This window comes from Epargyreus clarus, unplaced genomic scaffold (genome assembly GCF_041222505.1).
Source record: "Epargyreus clarus isolate Ecla_fem2 unplaced genomic scaffold, WU_Ecla_fem_2.2 ptg000009l, whole genome shotgun sequence".
Lineage (NCBI taxonomy): Eukaryota > Metazoa > Arthropoda > Insecta > Lepidoptera > Hesperiidae > Epargyreus > Epargyreus clarus.
In genome coordinates this window covers 8,017,110-8,043,785 of record NW_027332217.1, presented here as the reverse complement: position 1 = coordinate 8,043,785, position 26,676 = coordinate 8,017,110, and the positions used below count along the sequence as shown (strand labels likewise).

The 26,676-nt window shown below is 33.7% G+C and overlaps 1 protein-coding gene across 1 annotated transcript in view; it reads right to left on the bottom strand.

The window, feature by feature from the left end:
• The window catches only part of LOC140744916 (monocarboxylate transporter 10), a 149,235-nt gene extending 126,255 nt beyond the window's left edge, over nucleotides 1–22,980 (bottom strand). Inside the window, exon 1 of the mRNA XM_073076622.1 lies at nucleotides 22,894–22,980. The gene's annotated coding sequence lies outside the window, so the exon portion shown is untranslated. The remainder of the gene's footprint in view (nucleotides 1–22,893) is intronic.
• Between the last annotated feature and the right edge of the window lie 3,696 nt (nucleotides 22,981–26,676).

Sequence of the window (26,676 nt, the reverse complement as noted above, 5' to 3'; positions counted from 1 at the left end):
ACCACATTATCCAAATAATATATTTTATCAACATAAGCTATGTTGAATTTAGGATTAATAAAATAACGTAAAAGAGTGTTTGTAATTTTTAAACGTACAATTACAACTGACAGACTTGACAGTACAAAATCAAAACGCCATTATGATTTATGGTACAAATAATTTGTGTACAAAGTGTTTTAAATATGAACAACCAATATAAATGGATTAATGCGATGATGCATTGATCCATTTATATTGCTGTTTGTTAATACTTTACGTCTCTTATTAAATACTTTTCTATTTTATATTTTAGAATGTTCAGTCTTGCTTGGAGTTATGAAATGTCAGCTGATATTTGCAATGTCTTATATAATGGAGATATGATAAAATTGTGGATAAAGATGTATTAATGTTGATGATTATGGAAGAATATATTGTATTTCTGGAATTCCTTCTAAGCGTTTTCATAGCATAAAAAATGCTATGCAATAGCTTTACCGCGGCAGTCTCCGAGTGCTACACGTATTTTTTTTATTAAGTATTTACAATTGAAATAATTGTTTCGATATTAATATATTTTCAATATTTATGTAACCATCATCATCATCAACCCATTACTGTCCCACTGCTGGGCACGGGTCTCCTCTCAGAATGAGAAGGATTAGGCCATAGTCCACCGCGCTGGCCAAGTGCGTATTGGTAGACTTCACATACCATTAAGATTTTTTTTTTTTTTTTTTTTATAAATCTCTCAGGTATGCAGGTTTCCTCACGATGTTTTCCTTCACCGTTTAAGCAAGTGATAATTAATTTCTAATACGCACATAAATTTGAAAATCAGAGGTGCGTGCCTGGGATTTGAACCTCGGACCCCTCGATCGAGAGGCCGTGTTCCTTAACCACTAGGCTATCACAGCTTGTTGTATGTAACCATAAGGAAGATTTAAGTTTAGTTCCAGGTGCGTCCCTGAAATCTAGCCTATCTTTGCAAATAAATTTGGTAGAATTGTGGTTATAAGTCAAGAAATAGGCGTCGATGGATCATCCGTCTGAAAGGAAAGTCTGCTAGCTTCAATATGCCTTAAAATTTTACTTGTAAATGTTTGTTTTTTAATAAAATAAAGGGTTAAAAAATACATAATTTCAGTCACTTTGTTATTTATACACGAACAACACAAAGACATAAAGTGTAGAACTAAGTCCTCATAAGGGGATTTTAGTCGAGCACTCAGTATGTAAAATAAAATAAATGTGACCGTTTAATATAGAAAAATAATATATGTATTATTATTATTTCCCCTTTTTTGTATATATGTACATAAATATAGTTATAATATAGGTATTGTAAATATGTTTTTATCTAAAATTAAATTGGTTGTTAAGAACTTAAAAAGTAAATAAATATATGTATAGTAATGGATCATGAATGAATAATATTTTAATTAAGCAGCTCTTTAAATTTGAAGTTTTTGCCGAAATATTTTTACAGCTTTTTAATTTTTAATTTTGTGCACAATTTTCTTAAAATGTTTTGCAAACTTCGTAACCAGCGCCTTAATTTCAAATTAGGCTTAATTCTACAGGTTTTATTAAAAAAGTTGTCAGTTTTAATAAAACTTGTCATCTTACTCGTCTATTAGTTGAGAAGGTCAAAAGTCTTATGAAAAATGTTCGTCGAATTTCAACATGTGCCCACTATTTTAAAGAATTAAAGGTGCTACCTCCATAACCTTCGATCAATTGTTGATCGAAGTCCATAACCCGATCACTATACTTATTAACACGCTTTTATTAGCTTGGGTTGTATATATGTATGTATGTATGTATGTATGTAACTACGTAACGGAATCTAAAATTTTGAAGAATTATCAAAATCCGATGATAATACACGATTTTAATAATTTTGTACCATTGTCCTTATCAACATCCTCTTTACTATTTACTGTTCCTTAATTGATTCCTAGATTGAAAATTATTTTCTACTTTTAAGTTGATTTGATTATAAAAGCCTGCTTTTTAAGTTTTTTAAACAATATATTTATTTCTATTACACAGGATGTTTCTAAAATTCTCACAGGAAATACGAACTATTTGAAATTAAGATCTATATTCAATTTGGAGTTGATTAAAGACATCTATTAACTAAAGTAACAACTTCACATTAGTTGGCAAATTTAGCAGCTTAGCCCTCAGATGAAGTGGCGCTTCTGTAGCCGACCGCAGGTAGGAATCTAATCCTATTTGGCGTCGATTACAGATGTTCATGGGCGGCAGTAGCCACTTACCATCAGGTTGACTGTATGTTCGTCTGCTACTCCTATGTTATAAAAACAATGAATCCTATGATTTGCCTGCCAAAGATGTACCATTTGACAATTTCTTCATATTAAAATTGATTATTAAAAACGGGCATTATCCAGTCTGGCATAACTAACCCTTATGTTAGAATCTCGATCAGACAATGTTTATAGTTCTTGGCGTTTACTTATCTTTCCGTATAAATGTCACCCACAATTCATCTCATTGTGGGTTGAAATTACGATTGTCGTCGTGGGCGGAAAAACCTATATTGAAACAAAATATGTACGAACATTTATAAATTCCGTGTAGGTTGAGTAACTTAAAAATTACTGAGAATTTGTCCTTTGCAAGTGCCGCACCCACGTGCGATTCAGGCTTAGTATTTTATAGAACTTTAATTCTTAATAATTATTTTTTATATTTCAAATAGATTCTTTATTCATACTACTTATATTATTCGAATAGCCTGTACATTACTATTATTATATATAAACCTATTTACTATATTTATGAATGGAATATTAATGTACATGGGGTATTATAGAAAGATTTAAATTTTCTAAATAATATTCTCTCTCTCTTTCAAAACTTACTTTCAGGAACAATTTTTTAAAACAACATTCCTTTTCTATGTTCATTTTTTCAGATATAGATCGTCATCTTTTTTACTTTGTTAGATTCTTGCTTTGATAGAAGTATCAAAGAAAACTTAAAGTTGGATAACTTTCGTTTCTTTGTCCTAAGAGAATAAATGCTTTTACGTATTATACCACCAAATTGTTACAGTATTACCCCTTCAGAAAAACTGCGGAGAAGATCAAGGCTAACAAAGACAAGGCAATTAATTTCGGCTCTTGACTCCTATTGTGCTCATAAATCACTTATAGCAACTTGCCCAAATCCATTTTATTGCTGTTTATTTTGTATAAGCCTGGATAATCGTCAGTCACAAGGCAATGTTAGCCCGAAATTTGTTATTACGAAAAGGAAATAATTTTACGCTCATTTACGAATCGGGGACAAAATTAAGCATTTTTGGAAAATAATCTGGCGATTTAAATAATAATATTCTTTATTGTACCCAAAAACAATAGAATACAAGAATAAAAACATACAAATTTTGAACGATACAAAAGGCGGCCTTATCGCTAAAACAGCGATTTCTTCCAGGCAACCTTAGGGTGAGGAGTTAAAGAGTGGATGACTTTAAAAGAATAGGTAGGGTGTAAATAGATAATAGTTAAAAGGCTACCTACATAATACATAAAAACAAGTGTAAATTTAAAATATAATTATAACTAAATAAATAATTCATATACTTGATATACATACTTATAATTATAAAGTAACTAACTGTAAATTAAAAACAAAATTAATACTATTTAAAAAAAATGATTGACAGTAAGAGCACAAATTTAGAAGGAGCAGTGGAAAGAAAGACAGTTAGAGTAATTCATTTAATTCATTTTATAAGAATTAACTCAAATAATATTGTTTCTATTTTATATTTTTATTACCTCTGTGGTGCCAACTTCGACAAAGGGATGATTAGTGCGTCGCAGAAGCGCAAATGGATACGGTCACTACGATTCATATATTGCCGATAAGTCTACTAATATCCTTTGTATCACAGTATACGTAAGAGTAAAATCAAAATTATGATAACATAACAGTTTTCAGTGATGCTGTGTTCTGGTTTGATGAAGATTTTTGTTGGTCACAGTTAAGGCTAGTAACAAGAGTAGGTAATAGGTAGGTAGGTAGGAGTAGGTAGGTAGTAGGTTCAAAAAGATACACCAAAACCAAAAATACGCATCAAGTTAGAAAATAAAGGTTCGTGCTTAAAATTCGAACCTGGATCACTACTTTCGAAAACCGAAATCTATACCACTGGGTTAGTGGCCTAAAAACGTACATTTAAGCTAAAAGGTAAACATTGAAACTCCTAATCTGATTGTTTCGGACTAACCCTTTTTGAGTGTTTTATGCTCATGGCTTACGACGGCTTAACTCATGTTTACTTTCCTGATATGTTAAATAGCTTTTTACAAGTTTTTTTATACGTTATGTTGCCAGCAGACGAGCTTACAGTCCTGATGGTGACTAAATATGCTTTCTACACAGCTCCACTCTAGAACTCCCTGTGACGTTGGTACCATGGATGCAAAGGAAGACAAATACACAAACACCCAGAACATATAATCAAATGTAGCATTCAGATTTCTGTCTGGCCGGGAATCGAACCTGGAATCCTTTGCGCGTCAGAACGGTATTTTGGTCGCTCTGCCACGCGGGTCGTCCAGTTGTCTAGTTACGAACTCAAGATGTTAGGTTAATTATCGTGTGATTATGAGAGAGTCATATTAGATAAAATAATAATGGAACTCAGTATGAAAATATAGCATGGAGTTGAAAATTCACTCAAAATGTCAGAAATGCAAATGACTCAAAATATTATCCTGACTCTGCAACTTACATCAAATTTACTCTGATATTACCGTAACCGTACATACATTAACATTTCCATTATTAACAGAAAAGTTACATTAACTTATGCATGCACATGCGCATGCAAATATACACGCACTTGCATATGGTACACCCATATATAGAAGGATATATACATACACATGAACACCAATTTATTTTCACATTCGCATGCATATGAACATGTTTACATACAGTCAAAATACGCTCATGCAAATGTACCTATAAGCACCCACACATATAAACAAACACGCTCACTATCAGGCACAAGAATACATAAACGTATACGTTCACATAGTAATTCTACGCACATCCAAATTCATAGACACGCTCATATACAAAGTTATACGCACACTCTCACGCATATGCACGAATACACGCACTCATCCCTACACGTACGACACCATTTTTTATTACACATAATCCTAACATCTTATTTTACCACAACGTTTTCATTGCTATCGCTCTATTGGCACGGCCTATTGGCTAATTTTAAATCAGGCAGCCCAATTTTCATTGAGCGTATCGATGCGTGGAAGAGATTGTTCTTGGATAACATCTAAACCTACATTCATGATTACATTTACTTTATACGTAATCTCTTGGGTTTGGTTCAAATTGTATACAATGTGAAGATATTAGTAATGTTATTTATTTCGTATTATAATTTTCTAGTGTGTTCGCGACCGAATGTTGGATATTGATCGAGGACGTCCATTGTTTAAACGAAAATGAAAATTGGGTCACAAAAGAGAAAAATGTAATGTAGTAACTATTACTATCTAACTCTTATCTACTGTCTTATCATTTTTACCCGATTAATTTTCGAGTTTGTTTATATGTATTCCTTGGAATTCCCGGCAGCCCAATCGGGATGTCTGATTTTAATATATACTCGTATTTGGTATCGTTGGATTGGTCTAAATGTGGGAAGTACATACATATATTATTATTATTATCTTTTAGATGTTTCTTATGACAGATAATATAAATAAAACTTGTGTGCCAATTGATTCGTACAGTAAACGGAAAATACATTTGTATTGTTAATTTTAAATTCCTTACCAACATAGCACTTAAAATGATCATATATTTGTTAAAACTAAAAACCAAATCCTGTTACAATGAAACAAAGACTGCAAACATAACGGGACGCAAAAGAATCTGTCACTGAAGTAGCTGACATGTCACAGTTGCAAGACAGTCCGTTTCCTTGTTGACGGAGGTGTCCCATTTCTGGTAGGATTTGTTATTCAACAAATTTGTATGGACGATACAAATAGGAATGCTGACTCAAACAGTCCCATATATTTTGCTATTCCTAAAGATTAAGCTTGAATATTTCATAATGTACATTTTACTATATGTCTTATACTTCGTGGATCTGGAAGAATAGTGGCAATTAAGTTCGGTACATCCGAACGAATTACAATTATCGTATGTTTGAATAGTACATTTGGCTGGTTCTGTAGTTAATTAACCATTAACTAAAGCAATTGCTTGTACCAAGTTTTGGTACAGTATTTATAATGTTTTTTATCTGAATTAGAAATAGCAACGGAGCCTGACTACTGACACCCATGCATATCTATGATAAAATAAAATTAAAAAAATAAATTTGGAGCTCTACATGAGGTCAACCTTAGGGACGACCAAATAATCATCTAAACGCTTTGCTACCTTTAAAGCCTAAGTTAGATAGCCTCGTATGATAAAACTGTCTCCTTTGAAACTATAATACAACAGAACTGCTGTTACTAGTGAGAAATTGGTAGCGGCGTCTCTGGAGTCGAATTACGAAAGACGAATTACTACCTTCGATATGCTTATATACTTATAATAAATACTCATATACGATTGTGCACTAAAATTATCGCGAAATGAAATATGTAACGGGATACATTTTAACATGTACTTTTTACCACGCTTTTATTTGCTTGACCTGTATGTATGTAAGTAACGGAATCTTTAAAGTCGATTTTTACCCACTTTGAACGGTTTCATTAATTTAAAATTTTGAACAATTATCAAAAACCGACGACAATACACGATTTAAATAATTTTGTCGCATTCTCGTCATTAGGATCGTCAGGATTAACGATTTTCCTTATGCGACTTTGGCGTGGTTTTTATTTTTTAAACTATAATTATATTATTTACTATCGGAAATATCGGCATTAATGTAAAGACCGCGTATCCTAAAAAACTCGGTTCATATCATATAACTACACATATATCTGAATGCATACATTGTTTTCAATACCTTACTAATTCTATATATATGCAACATAACAGACCGTAGCAGTTGAGAACTTATAAAAGATTCGCGTCCGAAGGAATCTGTCGCCGATTCATCTCGGTCAACGCTACAAGACAGCCGGTCCCTAGATTGACGTAGGCACGCACAAAATATTCGGGTCACTGTTGAACACCGGTTTTATACTGTGTAATTAATCCTTTTAACATTTTCTATTTAAAAACTCAACAATAAAAAGCTTTAACGACACATTATTAATCATTTTATAATTGGATTGTTTATTAAAAATAGCTGGATCAAATTCTTCTAGTCTGCAGCCAAATATTTTTAAAAGCAAATCGTTACAAATTTATTTATGTGTAGCCGGAAATTTTATAATACCTTGTTGTGTTTTTATTTTTAAATAAAATCAAAAAGTAAATATTTTCATTCAGCTTCATAAGGTGTTTCGTGTGTGGAGAAGAAATTCATTATACACTATAGTGAAATATTGCTTAGTGACAATTATCACGAGAGTTTTAAAGCACGAAAAGTGTAAATCATTTCATCAAAACGATAATTCAACATGCTCATAGTGAGCTCGTCGCTTGGATAGTTTCCGACGATAATATAACACTGTCGTACTCTTGATAATGCTTTTACTGTACATCTGTATCAACGAGAGTGCCAGTCCATATTGCGGGTCAGTAATGCTCCAATTAGCTCAACGCAAGCGACGCAGTGGCACTACGGTACTTGTTCAAATTACTCCTTTGAATGGCAACGGGTCATTTCGTATTACATACATAATGCGATGTTGTAATACGTTACAAAATTTTATTTTATTTTAAAAATACTAATAAGTGATTACAGGTTAACAATGTGTTATGTGTTCAGAAAAAGGGATTATTTCAGAAAAAAATATTAGTATTTAATTGTTGTGATTATCAGTGCTATTATTGTTTACAGACAAAGATAATAATAATCATCGATTATGATAACTAGAGCTTTATCACACTCGTTCTAAGACAGAATCCTACCAACGAGTCGATTATAATAGTGAACTCATCGCTTGCAATGCCTCTACGCTACATCTGTATCAACGAGAGTGCCAGTCGATATTGCGGGTCAGTAATGCTCCAATTAGCTCAACGCAAGCGACACAGTGGCACTACGGTACTTGTTTAAATGACTCCTTTGAATTAGAAATGACGTACGTAGTGCGGTGTTGTGATGAGCATGAGTTTGCATGGCTTATGATATACAGAACCATTTTTATATGTAACTAGCTGATCCGGCAAACTTTGTACCGCCTCAAAATCTATTTATCAAATATATTTCATATAAAATATAGCCTATGTTACTCGTGGATAATGTAGCTTTCGAATAATGAAATAATTTTAAAAATCGGTCCAGTAGTTTTTGAGCCTATTCATTACAATCAAACAAACAAAGTTTTCCTCTTTATAATATTAGTATAGATGGGTACTTACGATACGCGGTTTTAATTTCTTTACTGCCGATATTTTTACGCAGTTGCATGGATATTGGTCGCGGCAAAGCTGTCTATAACATTATATATTTTGAACATCAATTATCTTTATATTAAACTATATATCGATAGCTTACGTACCAAAAGCTATTGTGTATAGTACCTAATATTAAATCGAACACATTGTCGATAATGTCGCAAGTTATACAATGAGAGCTCAACTGTAGTAACGATACTACGTACTTGTTATGAGGAGTCTCCGGATACAATTGGGTATTACCTGAGTATAGTTCGCTGTAGTGGAGATTACAAGTTATAGATAATAACACTAGGGTAATGAAACCCTTCAAATGTTCAATGAAATAAGTACTTCATTCAGTTGATTGTATCAAGTAACGGTATTTGGTGAGTGGTGTATTATATAATTAGCCGTATTTCAAAGAATATTATTATGATGAAAATCACTAAATCTATCTATTTTTGTTTTGCCTTGTTGCATCTTAACTTTCGAAATTTTATATTTAAAATATCTCATAACTCAAGCCTTTTTTCGTATATTGATTGACGTCACTAAGATAATGATACAAAATAATCACTCAAACCAAATACATGTATGCAAATTTCAACTCAATCGAATATCGGGAAGTGGGTAAAATTCAACTTATGGTTGCATTAACAAGGCAATTTATATGATCTTTCTGTTTTAGTGATTCTGTTTAAACCTTATTAAGAAAGAACATATTCACTTCCACTTTTTTCAATATTTTGATATGGTCTAAACATAATAAAAGTATTTTCAAAACAGCAGAGCTCATGGTCACTGTTTTCTACATTTAAACTTCAGTGTTAAAATGTAAAATACAGTAACCGTGAAGTTAAATAGGCGGCACTAATGACAGAAAGGACATTGTTCTCGATTGTAACAACAATAATGAACTTAATGGAAAGGGAGTGACTGTAAAAACATTCCACAATGCTCTGTCTACCGTTTCATTTCTCCAAACTCGGTAATCGAATTCCATCCTGAATGTCAAAGTTTCGTGCCAGACTTTGTCTATTATTACTTCCTTACCATCTCGAGCATTAATTTTTATCCCTTAAAACAATGCTCGATGCTCCCAAAACAATGTACTAACTATAGTAATTTTATACGTAGGTAAGAACAAGACAGTGCCTTATTGTTTGATAGTCAATGTAATGTGCATTATTTTTGTTTATTTGGTGACTATTCACGAATTTTAGTGTTATCAATAATTTTGGACAATTACTAATTAAATATAATTGCAAATTTTCGACCACTAGTTAAAAATTTAGTGAAATACTTATCGATAAATTTTGTCAATGGCTACCAAACAAAAGAAAACAAAAAATTGTTTCAGAAGTAAAAAAAAACTCGACTGTAAAAAAATACAGAATCCATTGAAACCCTATAAATATTTTAAAATTCATGATGCTATTTGGATGTAAAGCATTCCAAAGAATGAAGCATACATACGAGTATATACGAGTACATACCTCAATATGTACACCAAAAAGAATACCGTCTGTAGTCGGCTAAAAAGGTACTGACTGAACTTTTTTTGTTTTTAGGGTTCCGTACCCAATGAGTAAAAACGGAACCCTATTACTAAGACTTCGCTGTCTGTCCGTCTGTCACAGGGCTATATCTCTGGAACCGTAATAGATAGACACATGAAATTTTTACAGAGAGTGCATAACGGTGGCCGCTAAAACTAAAATAAAGTTGAATATTAAAGGAGACCCCCTTTAATATTCAACCATTTTTTTTAAACCGGATTTTTTTGGCATTTTTCGATCAAACTGTTAAACCGTACTTGGAAGACGGTTGAAATTTTTACAATCCGTTTACTACTACCTATAGTCTGATTCATAATTAGGTGTCCAAAATGTAAACAAACAAATGTCACTGTCAACAAGAAACAAAAATTTTAACAAACTCGACAAAAAACGAAAACTTTACAATGATTCACAATTTAACAAACGCGCTATGAAAACGACAATACATTTGAGTTCGATTACAATCACGAAAATGAATAACATCAGCTATGAAACTTAAAAATGACGGCACAAGAAATGTTTTGGGTTCCGATTGTGTTACCATTATCACATTTTAATTTTCTACCATAAATCTTGTTTTTTATTATTATTACTGTATGATACGAAATTGAGGTAATATAAATATTAGATTATGTGAATTGATCTAAATTTATTTAGATTATTATTTTATTATCGTTGTATTAATTAAATATTGACAAAAATAAGAAACTACCATTTGAAACGTATCTTCTTGATAGGTCAACACCTTTGTTTACATTTTGGACACCTAATTATGAATCGGAGTATACCTGGTATTATTGATATATTAAATGTTCAATTTTCAACTACTCGAATTCTCTAGTGGAACCTAATTATCGCAGTCACTTAAGTATTGGAAATTAAGTGAAAATACTGTCAATTGTAAAGAAAGCTTCGAAGTCAAACTTGAACACTTCCAGAATTGATCTCGTAAACAAGTACGAGTATTTTGTATTGCACCTTTCGTTTTGAAAAACACGAAGAATATCAAATAAATTAGGAAAGTAGTGAGAAACAAACAATTTATTTCGTTCACCTTCCTATATTTTATTTAAATGAATATATCAGCAGTATTTGTGCCACTGCATGCACTGTTAAAGGAAATATTCCCGAGGAAGCATAAATTGAATATACAGCGTTCTACCTTAAGGATGCTTTCCCATCAAAGATGTGCGAGGTAGCTATGCTTTGAATATTCATCAAAATCATTTTATTTAATGTTTAGTACGTAGTTGCTTTCAGACTGTAGTTTAAACCTGTAATTAGGTGACACTTAGATTTAAGTTCAATTTGATATGTCTAGACAATGTATAAGTGTTCACTTTGTTGGTGTAACCCAATGATAAATAAATAAATATGTGTCAGTTCCAATAATAGGATTGATTTATTTTCATTTGTCTAGCTTAACTTAACTCTGGTAGATGACCTATGTTTTTGTTTCGAGGGATTTGAGCTACGGATGAGAGCCAAGGATCACGACTCGTTTAATAGCTCGTCTTACTCGCTTAGCTTAGCTTCGACCTCGCTCACCGCTAAGCCACCTCACACATCACTGGTGGTAAGGTGCACTAATCTTGTATTTATTTATATTAGTAATAAGTCCATACGAAAATAATTGCTGTAGTAATGTACATTTTCTTCGGTATACTGTTTTAAGCTCTAATTAATTTCGTAAGTTTTTATTATATTTTTTGTTTTAAGGATATTTCGTACATTTCTTGCATATTTTTATAATGTGCCATATACTAGAATATAATTTATAATAGACTGTGTCAGTGATAGCCTAGTGGTTAAGAAACTCGGTCTCTCGATCGAGGAGTCCAAGCTTCAAATCCCAGACCTCTGATTTTTCAAAGTTATGTGCGTATTAGAAATTAATTATCACTTGCTAAACGGTGAAGGAAAACATCGTGAGGAAACCCGCATACCTGAGAGATTTATACAAAAAAAAATCCAAGGTATTTGAAGTTTACCAATACGCACTTGGCCAGCGCGGTGGACTATGGCCTAATCCTTCTCATTATGAGAGGAGAGTGCCCAGCAGTGGGACGTTAATGGGTTGATAATGATGATGATGATGAGACTGGGCGCTCAAGTCTAAAATCAGTTAATGAAGGTATTGTAGATTTCGCTCTATGACAGGATGCGTCGCTTTTGTGGTCGTCAGTTAGCAAGCACGTATGTATTTTACATGCAAAATTCAGCGAATACATGATCTGCATTCGTAGAATCTCACATCTACATGCAAAATTTTCCATATATTAAGTTCTTTTGTTCGTTCTATTATCACGGGTTCCAACGTTTCGTATTATAACTTTTGTGATGATATTTTTGTAAACCAGTTTCTTAGTTTTATATCGAATCCGACTCTTCGTAACTTTTGGGTAAGCTGACTTTATTATCTCTGTTGTTACCGAATAAGCACTTTATAATCGGCTAAACGTTCAAATATATGTATAAGTTGCTTATTTATACTTGAGATTGTGTTGGTCTACTTTTTCATTTATATTATTTAGTAAATGTTGGAATATGAAGTTTAGAACTGTAGGTAAGTACTTTGGAACTCATATAAATAGGCAAAACATAACAGTTTAGTGCCTTATTCACGTTTCTCTTTTGTTTTTCGACTGATTTATTAAGAACTAATGACTTCTTAGTGTTATGAAAAATGTAAAAATCAGTTTCTAATAATAATAATTGGAGTTCAAAATGATGTACATTCAAAATTGTCTACAAATCATGTCATTGTAACTGCGAATTTGAAACATTCCTTGCATTTGAAAATTACGAACAAAGACCAATAAATAATCCTCTAAAACGGAAATTTGAAGATAATATACAACTCTGTAAGCTCTATCCGGATTTGATGTCAATCTGTGGATTACTTGGCTTCAAAACAAGCGCATCACAAATTTGCTCAGTTAGTAAACAAAATTAGGGAACAGAGTTTTCCAATCTGCTCGATATTTCTACGTCATCAGTTCAAAGCTCAATAAGATTGCTATGTGGACGTTGTTTGTCTTTAAATATTTCCGTTTCAAGATGGAGAAAATGAAAGCCAATCTAAAGTCGAGAACTTCGCTCTAATTAAAGAATTCTAGGCGTTGGAATACTTCGCTTATTATTGCTTGTTTGTCCTTTGAAAATAAGATACGATTTTACGTTCGCATATTAAGACAGACTTCGAAAAACCTTAACAAAATCTCTGATATAAATATTCAGAACTATAAATTCACAAAATCATTGAGTTAGGTTACATACACAAACAATAAAATATTAAACCACTTTTAAAACTAAATAGATAAGCATAAAAAAGGCAGTTGTTAAAAACAGCTGCTGTTTTTTTTTTGGATACATGACGCTTTTCGCTCGAATTTCGTCAAACTTAGTTTTACTATTTTTCGCGGCTCTCCCACGTGGCATACAAAGCTGTAGTGAAGTAACTTTTATCTCGAAAATAATCACACAGTATTTATTCAGACTGAAAATGCTGAAGATTAGACCGCAATAATAATTTTACAGGTTACTTGTGTATTAATAATATTACTTTAAATATTTGAAATACTGCTGATATGAATTTAATATATAATTACAGCGTTTTTTCTGTCGCGCGTGTATACGCCAGCACGCGCGTCCCATCCGCATGCGTGCCACTTGTATCCTGTCGCTTTATATCCACAAGCACACGGATCGCAAAGACACTGCGACAAGTTAATTCTTTTATTGTTTATAATATAGGAGTAGCAGACGAGAATGCAGTCCACCTGATGGTAAATGGCTACTGCCACCCATGGACATCTATAATCAACCCCAGATAGGATTAGATACTCCTACCTGCGGTCGGCCACAGATGCGTCGCTACCCCTGAAGACCAAGCTGGCACGCCTCGTAAAAGTATGTCTCCCTTACCACACCCTTCAAAACGGCACAGCAGCGCCTAACACTGCTGTTATTAGGCAGAAATAGGTGTGGCGGTGGTGCCGCCGGAGTCGAACCACAAAGGGTTCTACCAGGGTTTATGGGACGCGCGTGCGGGCATAAACACACGCGTGAGTAAATGTCTTTGAAATAGTGAGAATTTTGCAACAGTTAACTCATTCGTTTCGAGTCCAGTAATGTCACATGTTTTATCTGAAATGTTTTAAATTGTCCTAAATGAAACTGAAATGATGTCGCCTGTTATTTCGTTGGATGCTGGAGACGTATCTTAATGACTGCAACAATTTGCCCCAACGTACTCATTTCGTACCGCGCACTAGTACGAGTAGTTATTCACCGTTATTTTAGTAATATGATGAATTTAGATTAGACATGTTAAAAAGGAAATAGATGTCAAAATATATTCAGACATTAAACACGAAATGTTTATTCAATTTAACGTGTGTGAAATAAATGTTGTATGTGAAATAAATATTTAGTCGCGTCTTCGTCTATTTATCAAAAAGTCATGCGTAAAAATTCTTGTAAATTAACAAATGTCTGTTGCTTTTTAATGTGAAATTCCATTAGTTTTTGTACCATTGAAACTATTCAAAGTTTAACAACAATGAAAAAAGATTGAATAGAATGACAGAAATTATTGTAATCGTAAAAGGTGTAAAAGCATTTGTGTGTAACACTTCCAATGATTGTGATTTTCAATTTATTTTCCGAGGAAAATAATTATAGTTTGAACTACCAACACGAATTTGAATTCATGAATACGAAACTAATTAGTCTAAGGAGCCTATAAAGAACATTGTATATACGAGTATTTATTATTAAAACAAGGTTATTATTAAATTAATAACTGTAAAGTTTTTAGCTCAGCAATTCTGGAATAATAAATGCAAAATAACACACGTATCATAACAGTGTTATATAATATTAAAAAACGTATTTTATTAAATTATTATTCTCGTTCGAACGTAGCGCAGTATATACTGGTACTTTAGTTTTAAAAACAGATTCAGGTTATTGAGGACGAAATTGTTGGGACTATGGATTAAAATTAGTTGAATATGATATATTTTTTTGAGTTACAAAACCCCAGATTTCATCGATGTAAAATATACATACATAATATGCATATATTTTTGTATATGTATATGTACTTATGTGTAAACTAATTAAAATATATTTTTTAAATAATTACTCATTAAAGAAGGAGAACTTTTTATTCTCTAAAATATCAAATGATTGTGGTAAAATCCTTTGTGGTTCGACTTCGGCGGCACCACCGCAACACCTATTTCTGCCTAATAACAGTAGTGTTAGGCGCTGCTGTGTTCCATTTTGAAGGGAGTGGTAAGGGAGACATACTTTTCCGAGGCGTTCCAGCTTAGTCCTCAGCGGCGCATTTGTGGTCAACCTCAGGTAGGAATATCTAATCCTATCTGGGGTTGATTACAGATGTCCATGGGCGGCAGTAGCCACGTACCGTAGGTGGACTGCATCAATTCGCCAGAAATAAATTAAAGAATGTTCTTTCTCGATACAAGATGACCCTTTGTAGGTTAGTATGTAAGATATCACATTCCATTTCCTTTAAATTGCACTTGAAATTTCGGGTATACATTGAGCTTTCAACGGGAAAACTTTTATTTTTAACGCTATTTTCCCCATTACGAAGCTCAAAGCGGACAAAGCATTCACCGTTCTATTTTCCATGTAACGCAATATTCCTTTTCCGAAGAATTCCTTCTTACTCAGATAAAGGATTTTGGAAAATACTTTTGAATAATAAACAACTATATTTGTTAACACTATAAGTAAATCGGGTTATGTTATTATTTGATTAAACTTGTTTAATTGATTGGTATATTACATATCAAACAAGGTCAAGGTGATGGTGATATGGCAAGAGAGACATATTTTTCCAAGGCGTTCCAGCTTAGTCCTCAGAGTTCTCAGGTAGGAATATATATCCTCCTAATTCTATCTGGGGTTGATTATAGGTGTCCATGGGCGGCGGTAGCCACTTACCATCAGAAGGACTGGATGCTCCTACATAGGTATATAGGTATATATACTATTCCCGACGAAATATATCGGTGGAATATTAATTGGGGGAAATATTACCAAAGTAGACCTTTCATACCTTGACAAAATAGCCTTTAACTCAGCCTTAGTGTTAAACTAATTAGAGTAAATACGTAATACCTACCTTATAATTATTCATGTCGTGTTGTATTGCATTGGCTGTTCGTATGTTAAAACTTAGGTATAATAAAAATATCAACTTTTTAACCGACTCCAAAAAGGAGGTTTTGTATTCAACCGCTATGCATGTATGTATGCTTGTATGTCCCCAATTTTTAGAAACTATTGAGCCAATTGGTGTGGCATTTCGGTTATTTGAAAGCATATCTTGCAAGGAAGGTTTATGTATAAAATACATTAGGATTTTTGTGGCTAATAACAACAGTGTTATACGTTTCTATGTTTAGGTTTGAAGGTGCTTATTTCGAGGCGTTCCTACATAGTCCTCAAGGATTCCTCAGGCAGGAGACCTCAGGTAAGACTCAGTTTGTTTGCTACTGTTATATTAAAAACATATGATAAATACTCGGAGATGTCTATAAAAGATATTTATCAATAATTTTAATTGCTTATAAGTAATTTTAATAAAGAATGTATTTTCTCGAACAAAATGTTCAGTGAATACTTTCAAGTAAAGAATAAAGGTTACGTCACACACACGCTGTGACGAAAACATGAGTTCAAGTTATTCGCAAGTATTAATTGCAGTCACGTCGGCCCGGACAGTGGGAGTACTCGCAGGAATGTGCGCTGACCACATTTAAACTTTAGTCGGAACTGATACACGAAATAAATAAATAATAGCATACGTACCTGTTCAACAGTCGATATAACGTTTTTTAGGGTTCCGTACTCGGTAAAAACAACATGGATAAAAACGGAACCCTGTTACTAAGCCTCCGCTGTCTGTCCGTCGGTCACAGGGTTCTAGCTCTTGATCCGTAATAGATAAAACACTTGAAATTTCTACAGAATATCACGCTATAACAAGAAACACCAAAAATTAAAAAGGACTTGAAAATATCAATATAAATTATTGTAATCGTAAAAGGTGTAAAAGCATTTGTGTGTAACACTTCCAATGATTGTGATTTTCAATTTATTTTCCGAGGAAAATAATTATAGTTTGAACTACCAACACGAATTTGAATTCATGAATACGAAACTAATTAGTCTAAGGAGCCTATAAAGAACATTGTATATACGAGTATTTATTATTAAAACAAGGTTATTATTAAATTAATAACTGTAAAGTTTTTAGCTCAGCAATTCTGGAATAATAAATGCAAAATAACACACGTATCATAACAGTGTTATATAATATTAAAAAACGTATTTTATTAAATTATTATTCTCGTTCGAACGTAGCGCAGTATATACTGGTACTTTAGTTTTAAAAACAGATTCAGGTTATTGAGGACGAAATTGTTGGGACTATGGATTAAAATTAGTTGAATATGATATATTTTTTTGAGTTACAAAACCCCAGATTTCATCGATGTAAAATATACATACATAATATGCATATATTTTTGTATATGTATATGTACTTATGTGTAAACTAATTAAAATATATTTTTTAAATAATTACTCATTAAAGAAGGAGAACTTTTTATTCTCTAAAATATCAAATGATTGTGGTAAAATCCTTTGTGGTTCGACTTCGGCGGCACCACCGCAACACCTATTTCTGCCTAATAACAGTAGTGTTAGGCGCTGCTGTGTTCCATTTTGAAGGGAGTGGTAAGGGAGACATACTTTTCCGAGGCGTTCCAGCTTAGTCCTCAGCGGCGCATTTGTGGTCAACCTCAGGTAGGAATATCTAATCCTATCTGGGGTTGATTACAGATGTCCATGGGCGGCAGTAGCCACGTACCGTAGGTGGACTGCATCAATTCGCCAGAAATAAATTAAAGAATGTTCTTTCTCGATACAAGATGACCCTTTGTAGGTTAGTATGTAAGATATCACATTCCATTTCCTTTAAATTGCACTTGAAATTTCGGGTATACATTGAGCTTTCAACGGGAAAACTTTTATTTTTAACGCTATTTTCCCCATTACGAAGCTCAAAGCGGACAAAGCATTCACCGTTCTATTTTCCATGTAACGCAATATTCCTTTTCCGAAGAATTCCTTCTTACTCAGATAAAGGATTTTGGAAAATACTTTTGAATAATAAACAACTATATTTGTTAACACTATAAGTAAATCGGGTTATGTTATTATTTGATTAAACTTGTTTAATTGATTGGTATATTACATATCAAACAAGGTCAAGGTGATGGTGATATGGCAAGAGAGACATATTTTTCCAAGGCGTTCCAGCTTAGTCCTCAGAGTTCTCAGGTAGGAATATATATCCTCCTAATTCTATCTGGGGTTGATTATAGGTGTCCATGGGCGGCGGTAGCCACTTACCATCAGAAGGACTGGATGCTCCTACATAGGTATATAGGTATATATACTATTCCCGACGAAATATATCGGTGGAATATTAATTGGGGGAAATATTACCAAAGTAGACCTTACATACCTTGACAAAATAGCCTTTAACTCAGCCTTAGTGTTAAACTAATTAGAGTAAATACGTAATACCTACCTTATAATTATTCATGTCGTGTTGTATTGCATTGGCTGTTCGTATGTTAAAACTTAGGTATAATAAAAATATCAACTTTTTAACCGACTCCAAAAAGGAGGTTTTGTATTCAACCGCTATGCATGTATGTATGCTTGTATGTCCCCAATTTTTAGAAACTATTGAGCCAATTGGTGTGGCATTTCGGTTATTTGAAAGCATATCTTGCAAGGAAGGTTTATGTATAAAATACATTAGGATTTTTGTGGCTAATAACAACAGTGTTATACGTTTCTATGTTTAGGTTTGAAGGTGCTTATTTCGAGGCGTTCCTACATAGTCCTCAAGGATTCCTCAGGCAGGAGACCTCAGGTAAGACTCAGTTTGTTTGCTACTGTTATATTAAAAACATATGATAAATACTCGGAGATGTCTATAAAAGATATTTATCAATAATTTTAATTGCTTATAAGTAATTTTAATAAAGAATGTATTTTCTCGAACAAAATGTTCAGTGAATACTTTCAAGTAAAGAATAAAGGTTACGTCACACACACGCTGTGACGAAAACATGAGTTCAAGTTATTCGCAAGTAATAATTGCAGTCACGTCGGCCCGGACAGTGAGAGTACTCGTAGGAATGTGCGCTGACCACATTTAAACTTTAGTCGGAACTGATACACGAAATAAATAAATAATAGCATACGTACCTGTTCAACAGTCGATATAACGTTTTTTAGGGTTCCGTACTCGGTAAAAACAACATGGATAAAAACGGAACCCTGTTACTAAGCCTCCGCTGTCTGTCCGTCGGTCACAGGGTTCTAGCTCTTGATCCGTAATAGATAAAACACTTGAAGTTTCTACAGAATATCACGCTATAACAAGAAACACCAAAAATTAAAAAGGACTTGAAAATAAATGGGGGTCGTCATACAAAAAACCGCAATTTTTCGCCTTCGCTTAATCTATTCAACCGTAATAGCTAGACAAACCAACTTTCACAATCCGTTTACTTGTATACCTGATATACTAAAAACTTAAAATAAAAAAATTAAAACACTGATGGTACGGAACGCTCCATTGGCCAATTATTTTGTAACAGGAAAACGGGCATGCATTTCAATTGATGTTACGTAAGCTCACTTAAATTTACTCTCATTTTAATCCAAACGAAATATTTTGACACTAAATTAAGTAGAACTAAGCTATGTACAGTTTTTTTTATCGTATAGGAGTAGCAGACGAGCATGCAGTCAGTCCACCTGATGGTAAGTGGCTACTGCCGCCCATGGACATCTGTAATCAAACCCAGATAGGATTAGATATTCCTACCTGAGGTCGGCCACAGACGCGTCGCTACCTAAGTACGCTAAGTATGTCTCTCTTACTACACCCTTCAAAACGGAACACAGCAGCGCCTAACACTGCTGTTATTAGGCAGAAATATGTGTGGCGGTGGTGCCGCCGGAGTCGAACCACAAGGGGTTCTACCACCTTCGAGTTATGTTTTTTAGTCTTGTTCCATCGCTAAAATGCTTCTATAAGATTATAACAGGTGTGGAGAAGACGCTTTATGAATCGAACACAGTGTCTTTTTATCAGACTGTGCGACAAAGGACAGAAATGTATTTATTAACTTAGTTTGTATACTATAAGCAAACAGCTTCAATACCATACATTTATGTAGATCAATGTATCAAGAAACTTATTATAGATACTATTTTCTTATTACTAAATTTAACATTTATTTTAAAGTAAAACCTAGAGGTACCTAAGTTTTTTCCATAAAATACTCGTAACATACATGATGTAGCTAATATTTCTGTTCATAGGTGTCCTAGAAATTCAGCTTTACCCACATGTTACGGTTCCACGAAGCTAGTAATGGTTCGTGCTAAATGCCATCTATTATTTGCACATTGTATTTCATGTCAAACAAATGAAATGCTTTGAAAGCTTTGATTCATTATTAATTTGACAGAGCATGTCCACTTTTAACAAATGAAACACATGTGGTTGGAGTATTGTAGTAATTATGTGTATCAATGACGAACGTAGCTCTCAAAATTAGCAAGTTGAAGTGGTAATGGATAGGTCACGTCGTTGGTAGGATAGACAACAGATGGGGTTGGAAGGTCCTCGAATGGAGACCACGTCTGGGTAATAGGTGTACAGGACGCCCCCCGACCCGGTGGACTGATGACCTGAAGGGGACGACCGGAAACCACTGGATTCAAACGGTTCAAGACCGGGCGGTATGGCGCAAATTAGGGGAGGCCTATGTCCAGCAATGGACTATTAAAGGCTAATGTATGGAATGTGGAAATGAGTTCGGCTTTGAACAAAGTGAAAATGTAGGTAATTATATAATATTTGGGTACTTTCTCTTCGTGAAGTGTTTAGTTATCAGTTTATTGCCTTAATAAAAAATATTAAAAAAAAATGAATATAAATAAATATAAATATAAATTATTATCTTCTTACATAATGGATTCATCAATCCCGTGGGATACAGATCTCCTCTCACAATGAATAGACTTTAAGACTAAGTCTTGCTATAGGCGGATTGATAGACTTCGCATAACATTGCGAAGATTATGTAGAACTTTCAGACGTCTGAGTTTCATCAGGACGGTTTCGTTTATCGTTAAAGCAAATTCAATCGTTATTAGGAATATTACGCGCATAACTTCAAAGCTTCACATATATTTTTATTGTATTGATGTAGCGGCTGTAATAGGATCAGGCAAACCACTTCCACCTACAAAAAGATCTCTTGAGGACTAAGTCGGTTGTATTAGGTATATGTGAATGAGCCCTAATTCATATATCCTTCTATAACCAAAACGCAGTTCTTATTAGTTAAGAATAAGTACGGCGAAGGTACCTTTCCCAGTCAAACCACACTAATTCGACCACCTTTGAGACACATCCTTTTGATAAAAAAATCCTAATATTCAAAGTATTATATTTTTGTTTACACTATAAGAAACAATTGTTGCTAAGCAGGGCGGAAATTTAACGTAATTTCCTAAGTAACTTCCAGAGCAGTTCCTTATTAATGCTGCAGATGCTCTGCGAAGGAACTGCTAACTTGACATAATGATCTAAGTTTCACTCAATTACCTTATTAAAATGATTTACTTTTCTTACTATTATTAATTAAATTAGTACTAGCAAGTACTAAAGTAAAGTGAAGAATAAAAGAGTTAATTTAAAATATCTTCTCCACTTTTTATATGTGTCATCTGTATGATTAATACGCGTAAATTACTAAATTTAAACATAGTAGATTCATATTAAATTTAATGAAGGTATATGGAACATTGCCACAGCTTATCATTTTGTTTATGTTACGTAGTTCAAACTGAAATATGAATTTGATAATATCTTAATATAAACTGAATAATATTAACAACAATATAAATTCAATTTAATACGTCAGAAATACCCACTTCAAAGGAACGGATGATATTAAAACTTATTACTATAAATTATTACGTTAACATGTGGTGTAATATGTATGTTTACCCAAAAACCGTATATCTCGGTATACTTTCTACCACAATTCTGTTTATGTGGTTAAATCTGAAAATAGAACTCACCTATCTGAAGAATTGGAACAGGCGTATATGGATTATCTTTTGAAATAGCTGTTAAAACGTCTTCATTATGTTAAATATCTGTTTACATTCTACATTCTCTCATTCAGATTTATAATTCATGTAACATTTTCGCGAATATCAGTTATAAGTTCTTTAAATTGTTTAGACTATGAAGAAAATATCTAAAAATTTAAAACTTCCTACACGATATTACATTAAATTGCGCTGTAAATATTTAAATAAAAAATACAAACCGAATATTAATGATATTTAAAAATATTTTATTAAAAATATGCGTTTTAAAAAGAAACTATTTAAAAGCTAAATATTTTTGCAATAAAACAATATCTAAATTAATTCTGATCCTAATTAATTTATAATATTTTTAGACGATTACATTATTGAAATATTATTTGTAAAATAAAACAAATAAAAACAAGTAGGGTAAGAAATTAAATATTTTCGTAACAATAACTCCTTTTTAGTCTATTTTTATCCTGTCATCGTCATAAGCCTACAATACAGAACACAAAAATCAAATATATTAACGTACAACTAATAAAAAAATGCAATACATGTAAACACTTACCACAACAAACAAAGTTACGAACACAATCGCGAGCACCGTGCGCGGACGGACGTTCGCGTCTCGCCACAAGCGGGCTAACACTGCCTGATATCGCGCTGATATCACCGCAGCCACGTCGTATAGACCCTTAGGAGTTAGGACTCGACCCTTGACGCGCTTAGAACTGTCTCAACACTGTAATCTTTTTTAATATACATAAAACGTCTCAACATATTTTTTGGCAAATTTATCAACGTTGGCATATTTTTTGTTTTATGTATAAAGTAGCAAAGAGGATGCAATCTACCTGATGATGAGTGACAAATGCTGTCTACAGAAATCTTTAATCAACCTCCAATAAGACTAGAGTCTGAAGTCGGCCACAGATGCGTTGCTTAGCTTGAGTATTAGGTTATAATAGAACGCCTTAGATGCGAGTACGTATTTTATAGTTACACATCACCCATGCTCTAAACCGGAATACAGCAGCGCTTACCACTGCTGATATTAGGGGTAGAAATAGGTCAGCCGTGGTGTCGGAGTCGAACCATAAAGGGTTCTACCACTTTCTATAATAATAAAAAAATACTGTCGGATTGATTGTAGCTACCTTCTATCTATTCCTGCAGGTCATGATCCGTTCTGGGTCGCAGTGCATTGCATCCGATCTTAGTCTTTAGGCCAAGTTATGTCAGAAATGCATTTATGATTAATTTCAAGCAGCTCCCCTATCCTTCGGATTTGGTGACAGCTGTCAAGTAAGCTTAAGTTAATCGGCGTACTAATACTGGCATGTCACAAGCGATATATCAAGTTAAGCAAAGCCGAGTGCTGTCGGTTTTGCATTTGCATTTTTGGGTTGCCGCCACTGGCAAATCATAAGCATTTCCATACTTAAGAAGACACTAATAGTCGGTCTTTATTTATATCTGGCTGGTCGTTAAACAGACAAAAGCTTTGGGTTTAAAATATGTGACATAATTACTAATCATTAAGGGTTATTTTATATGTACAGACATTGAGCGTTTTAGACGCGTACCGTGGCAGGCTAAAAGTAATATCTTAAATATGTATTAATGCTTTTATACCTACCGTAACGCAGTTGTATGGGCCGTGCTAGTAGTAGTAGTAGTCGGAAGCCCAGGCCGGAGAGTTGAATGGAGGGCCCCATTCAAAAGAAGTTAAACGATTTTTTTTTCGCCGACATATACAGATTGTTTGGTTCTATCGGCCTTTTTTAGCTAATATCAACTGTGTTTGGGGGCCCCCAAGGACCTGAGGCCCAGGGCGAATCGCCCCTTCCTTCCCCCCTTAGTCCGCTAGAGCTTATATGTAACACGTGCCTGGCGATATAAAGAGGTATAACAGGTTGGCCACTTAATTCAAATCTGCCTACCGATTCGCATCAGAGCAATATGGAGTCACGTAGACACGTCACTGCTCAGGAATGGGACGAAATCTGGTTAAAGTCTGGAATTTCAAGTAGACACAGCACAATCAATTCCAATATTGATCATATACATATGAATGCTAGGATCTTGATTTTTTTAACTTTACTGTGGTAAATATTACGAAAACGGCGCGTGTCGTACGTAATGCGTAACGTGACATGAATGTGATATGAATTACTTACGTACAATTGAACTTGCAAAAGCAGTGATGGCTTAGTGGTTTGAAACCCTCGATCAGGAGGTCCGAGGTTCGAATCCTTATAATACTTACTCTCAAACATCTCTTCTAAGTTATCTCAACATCAACAACCTATTACTGTCCCACTGTTGGACACGGATCTCCTCTCATAATGAGAAGGATTAGGCCATAGTCCACCGCGCTGGCCAAGTGCGTATTGGTAGACTTCACATATCTTTGAGATTTTTTTTTATAAATCTCTTAGGTATGTATACTCACGATGTTTTCCTTCGCCGTTTAAGCAAGTGATAATTAATTTATAATACGCACATAACTTTGATAAAATCAGAGGTGCGTGCCTGGGATTTGAACCTCGGACCCCTCGATCAACAGGCCGAGTTTCTTAACATCATTGCAAGTTATATGCGTATTATGAATTAATTATCGCGTGCTATAATGGTTAAGGAAAACATCGCCAGTATAAGTTACGTCTGAGAATTAAAAAGCAGTTCTCAAAGGTGAGTGAAATCTACCAATTCATACTTTGCCAGCAAGGCGGACTATATCCTAAACCCTTCTCACAGTAAAAGGCGACTTGTGTCCAGCAATAGGACAGTTACGGATCGTCGATGTACGTACGAATTTTTGCGGTAACAATCACTTTTTAGGTTTGCTTATAGAAGAGGCAATACACTTAAATGTGTCTTGAATTAGGGAAAAACATTTAGGGAAATATAATGGTCTTATGTGTAGACATAGATAAGTAAAGATCACTAGCTCCTAACAAGAAAATGTAAGCTTTTGACAATTGTCACTGTCATCTATTTTGGTGTTTGAAAATTATTAAAAAAATGTAGTTTTTAGATCATTTACGAATGAAACGATATTTCTCCACACATTTTCTTCGATTTCGTGTCTTAACTGCACATGTCAGCATTGTTCCGTGTAAATTACACCATGACAGCCATTGAATGGCTGACAGAAGGGTCAGCTGTTTAAGTTATTTTAATGGCTTTCTTCAATTACAAGGCGTGATATCTATACTTATATATGTGTGTAGATAATACTATGTGTAAATTTAATATAACATTCTTACAATTAATTAAAGATATTTCATTTCGTTACTTGTTTTATTTGATCATGTTTCAGATTCTTTACACATCCTTACTTTTATAAGAAACAAAATAACTGTTATTAGTAAGCATAAATGTTTAATTTACAGGATAATTCAACAAAATCTCGTCACTAAATAAATTTAAATAAAACCAAAAAAAATGCAAGTACGTGTTTTGTCGTAAGAAATATTAGAATAATCCTTACTAATATTATTAATCCGAAAGTAACTCTGTATGTCTGTTTCTCTCTTCTTCACGCCTAAACCACTGAACCGATTTTAATGAAATTTTGTACAAATATAGGCTATACCCCGAGAAAGGACATAGGATAGTTTTTATCCTGGAAATCCCACGGTAACTAGGAATGGTGATCTAAGATCGATTAATCGCGGACCCGATCTTTTGGATCAAAAAGTCGATTATTTTAATCGATATTAGTAAGGATTGAATCGTAAACTATGCATTTGATCAAGTGATGATCTTTAGCAAAGTTGTTGTCCATGAGCCCACGAAGGTTTCAGAGTTGGTACGACCAATTTTCGCCAGATGGCGACACTATCATTCCAATGAAGGTACGAATTTTCAGTTTTACGTATGTTAGTATGTCATATTATTTTCGTTTAAACGCGGGCGAAGCCGCGGGCAAAAACTAGTATACCATATATTTCAAACAAAGTATTGTGCATTACTTAGATATATTTCCAGCTGTTTTAGCACAGTTGCCAGCACTACTTGGCTGAGTACAATCTCGTCCGGTTAGATTTGATTTACGTTCGCTCACGGCTGCTTCGATAAACAGATGAGAGTGGAGCAGGTGACTCGTAACCTAAGCCTGATGTTACTTTGAGATTCCTTTGTATGCAACTTAGAGAAGGAAAGAAAAATAAATAAAAGCATTTACTTATTTTTGCCACATAATAAGCAGTGTTAAGCGCTGCTGTGTTTTGGTTTGAAGGGTGTGGTAAGGTAGCGACAGTCACATACTCGAACTGTTCTCATTTAATCTAATTGAATCCTATGTTTATATAAATAGATCATAATTGTTCAATTGTTCATGGCA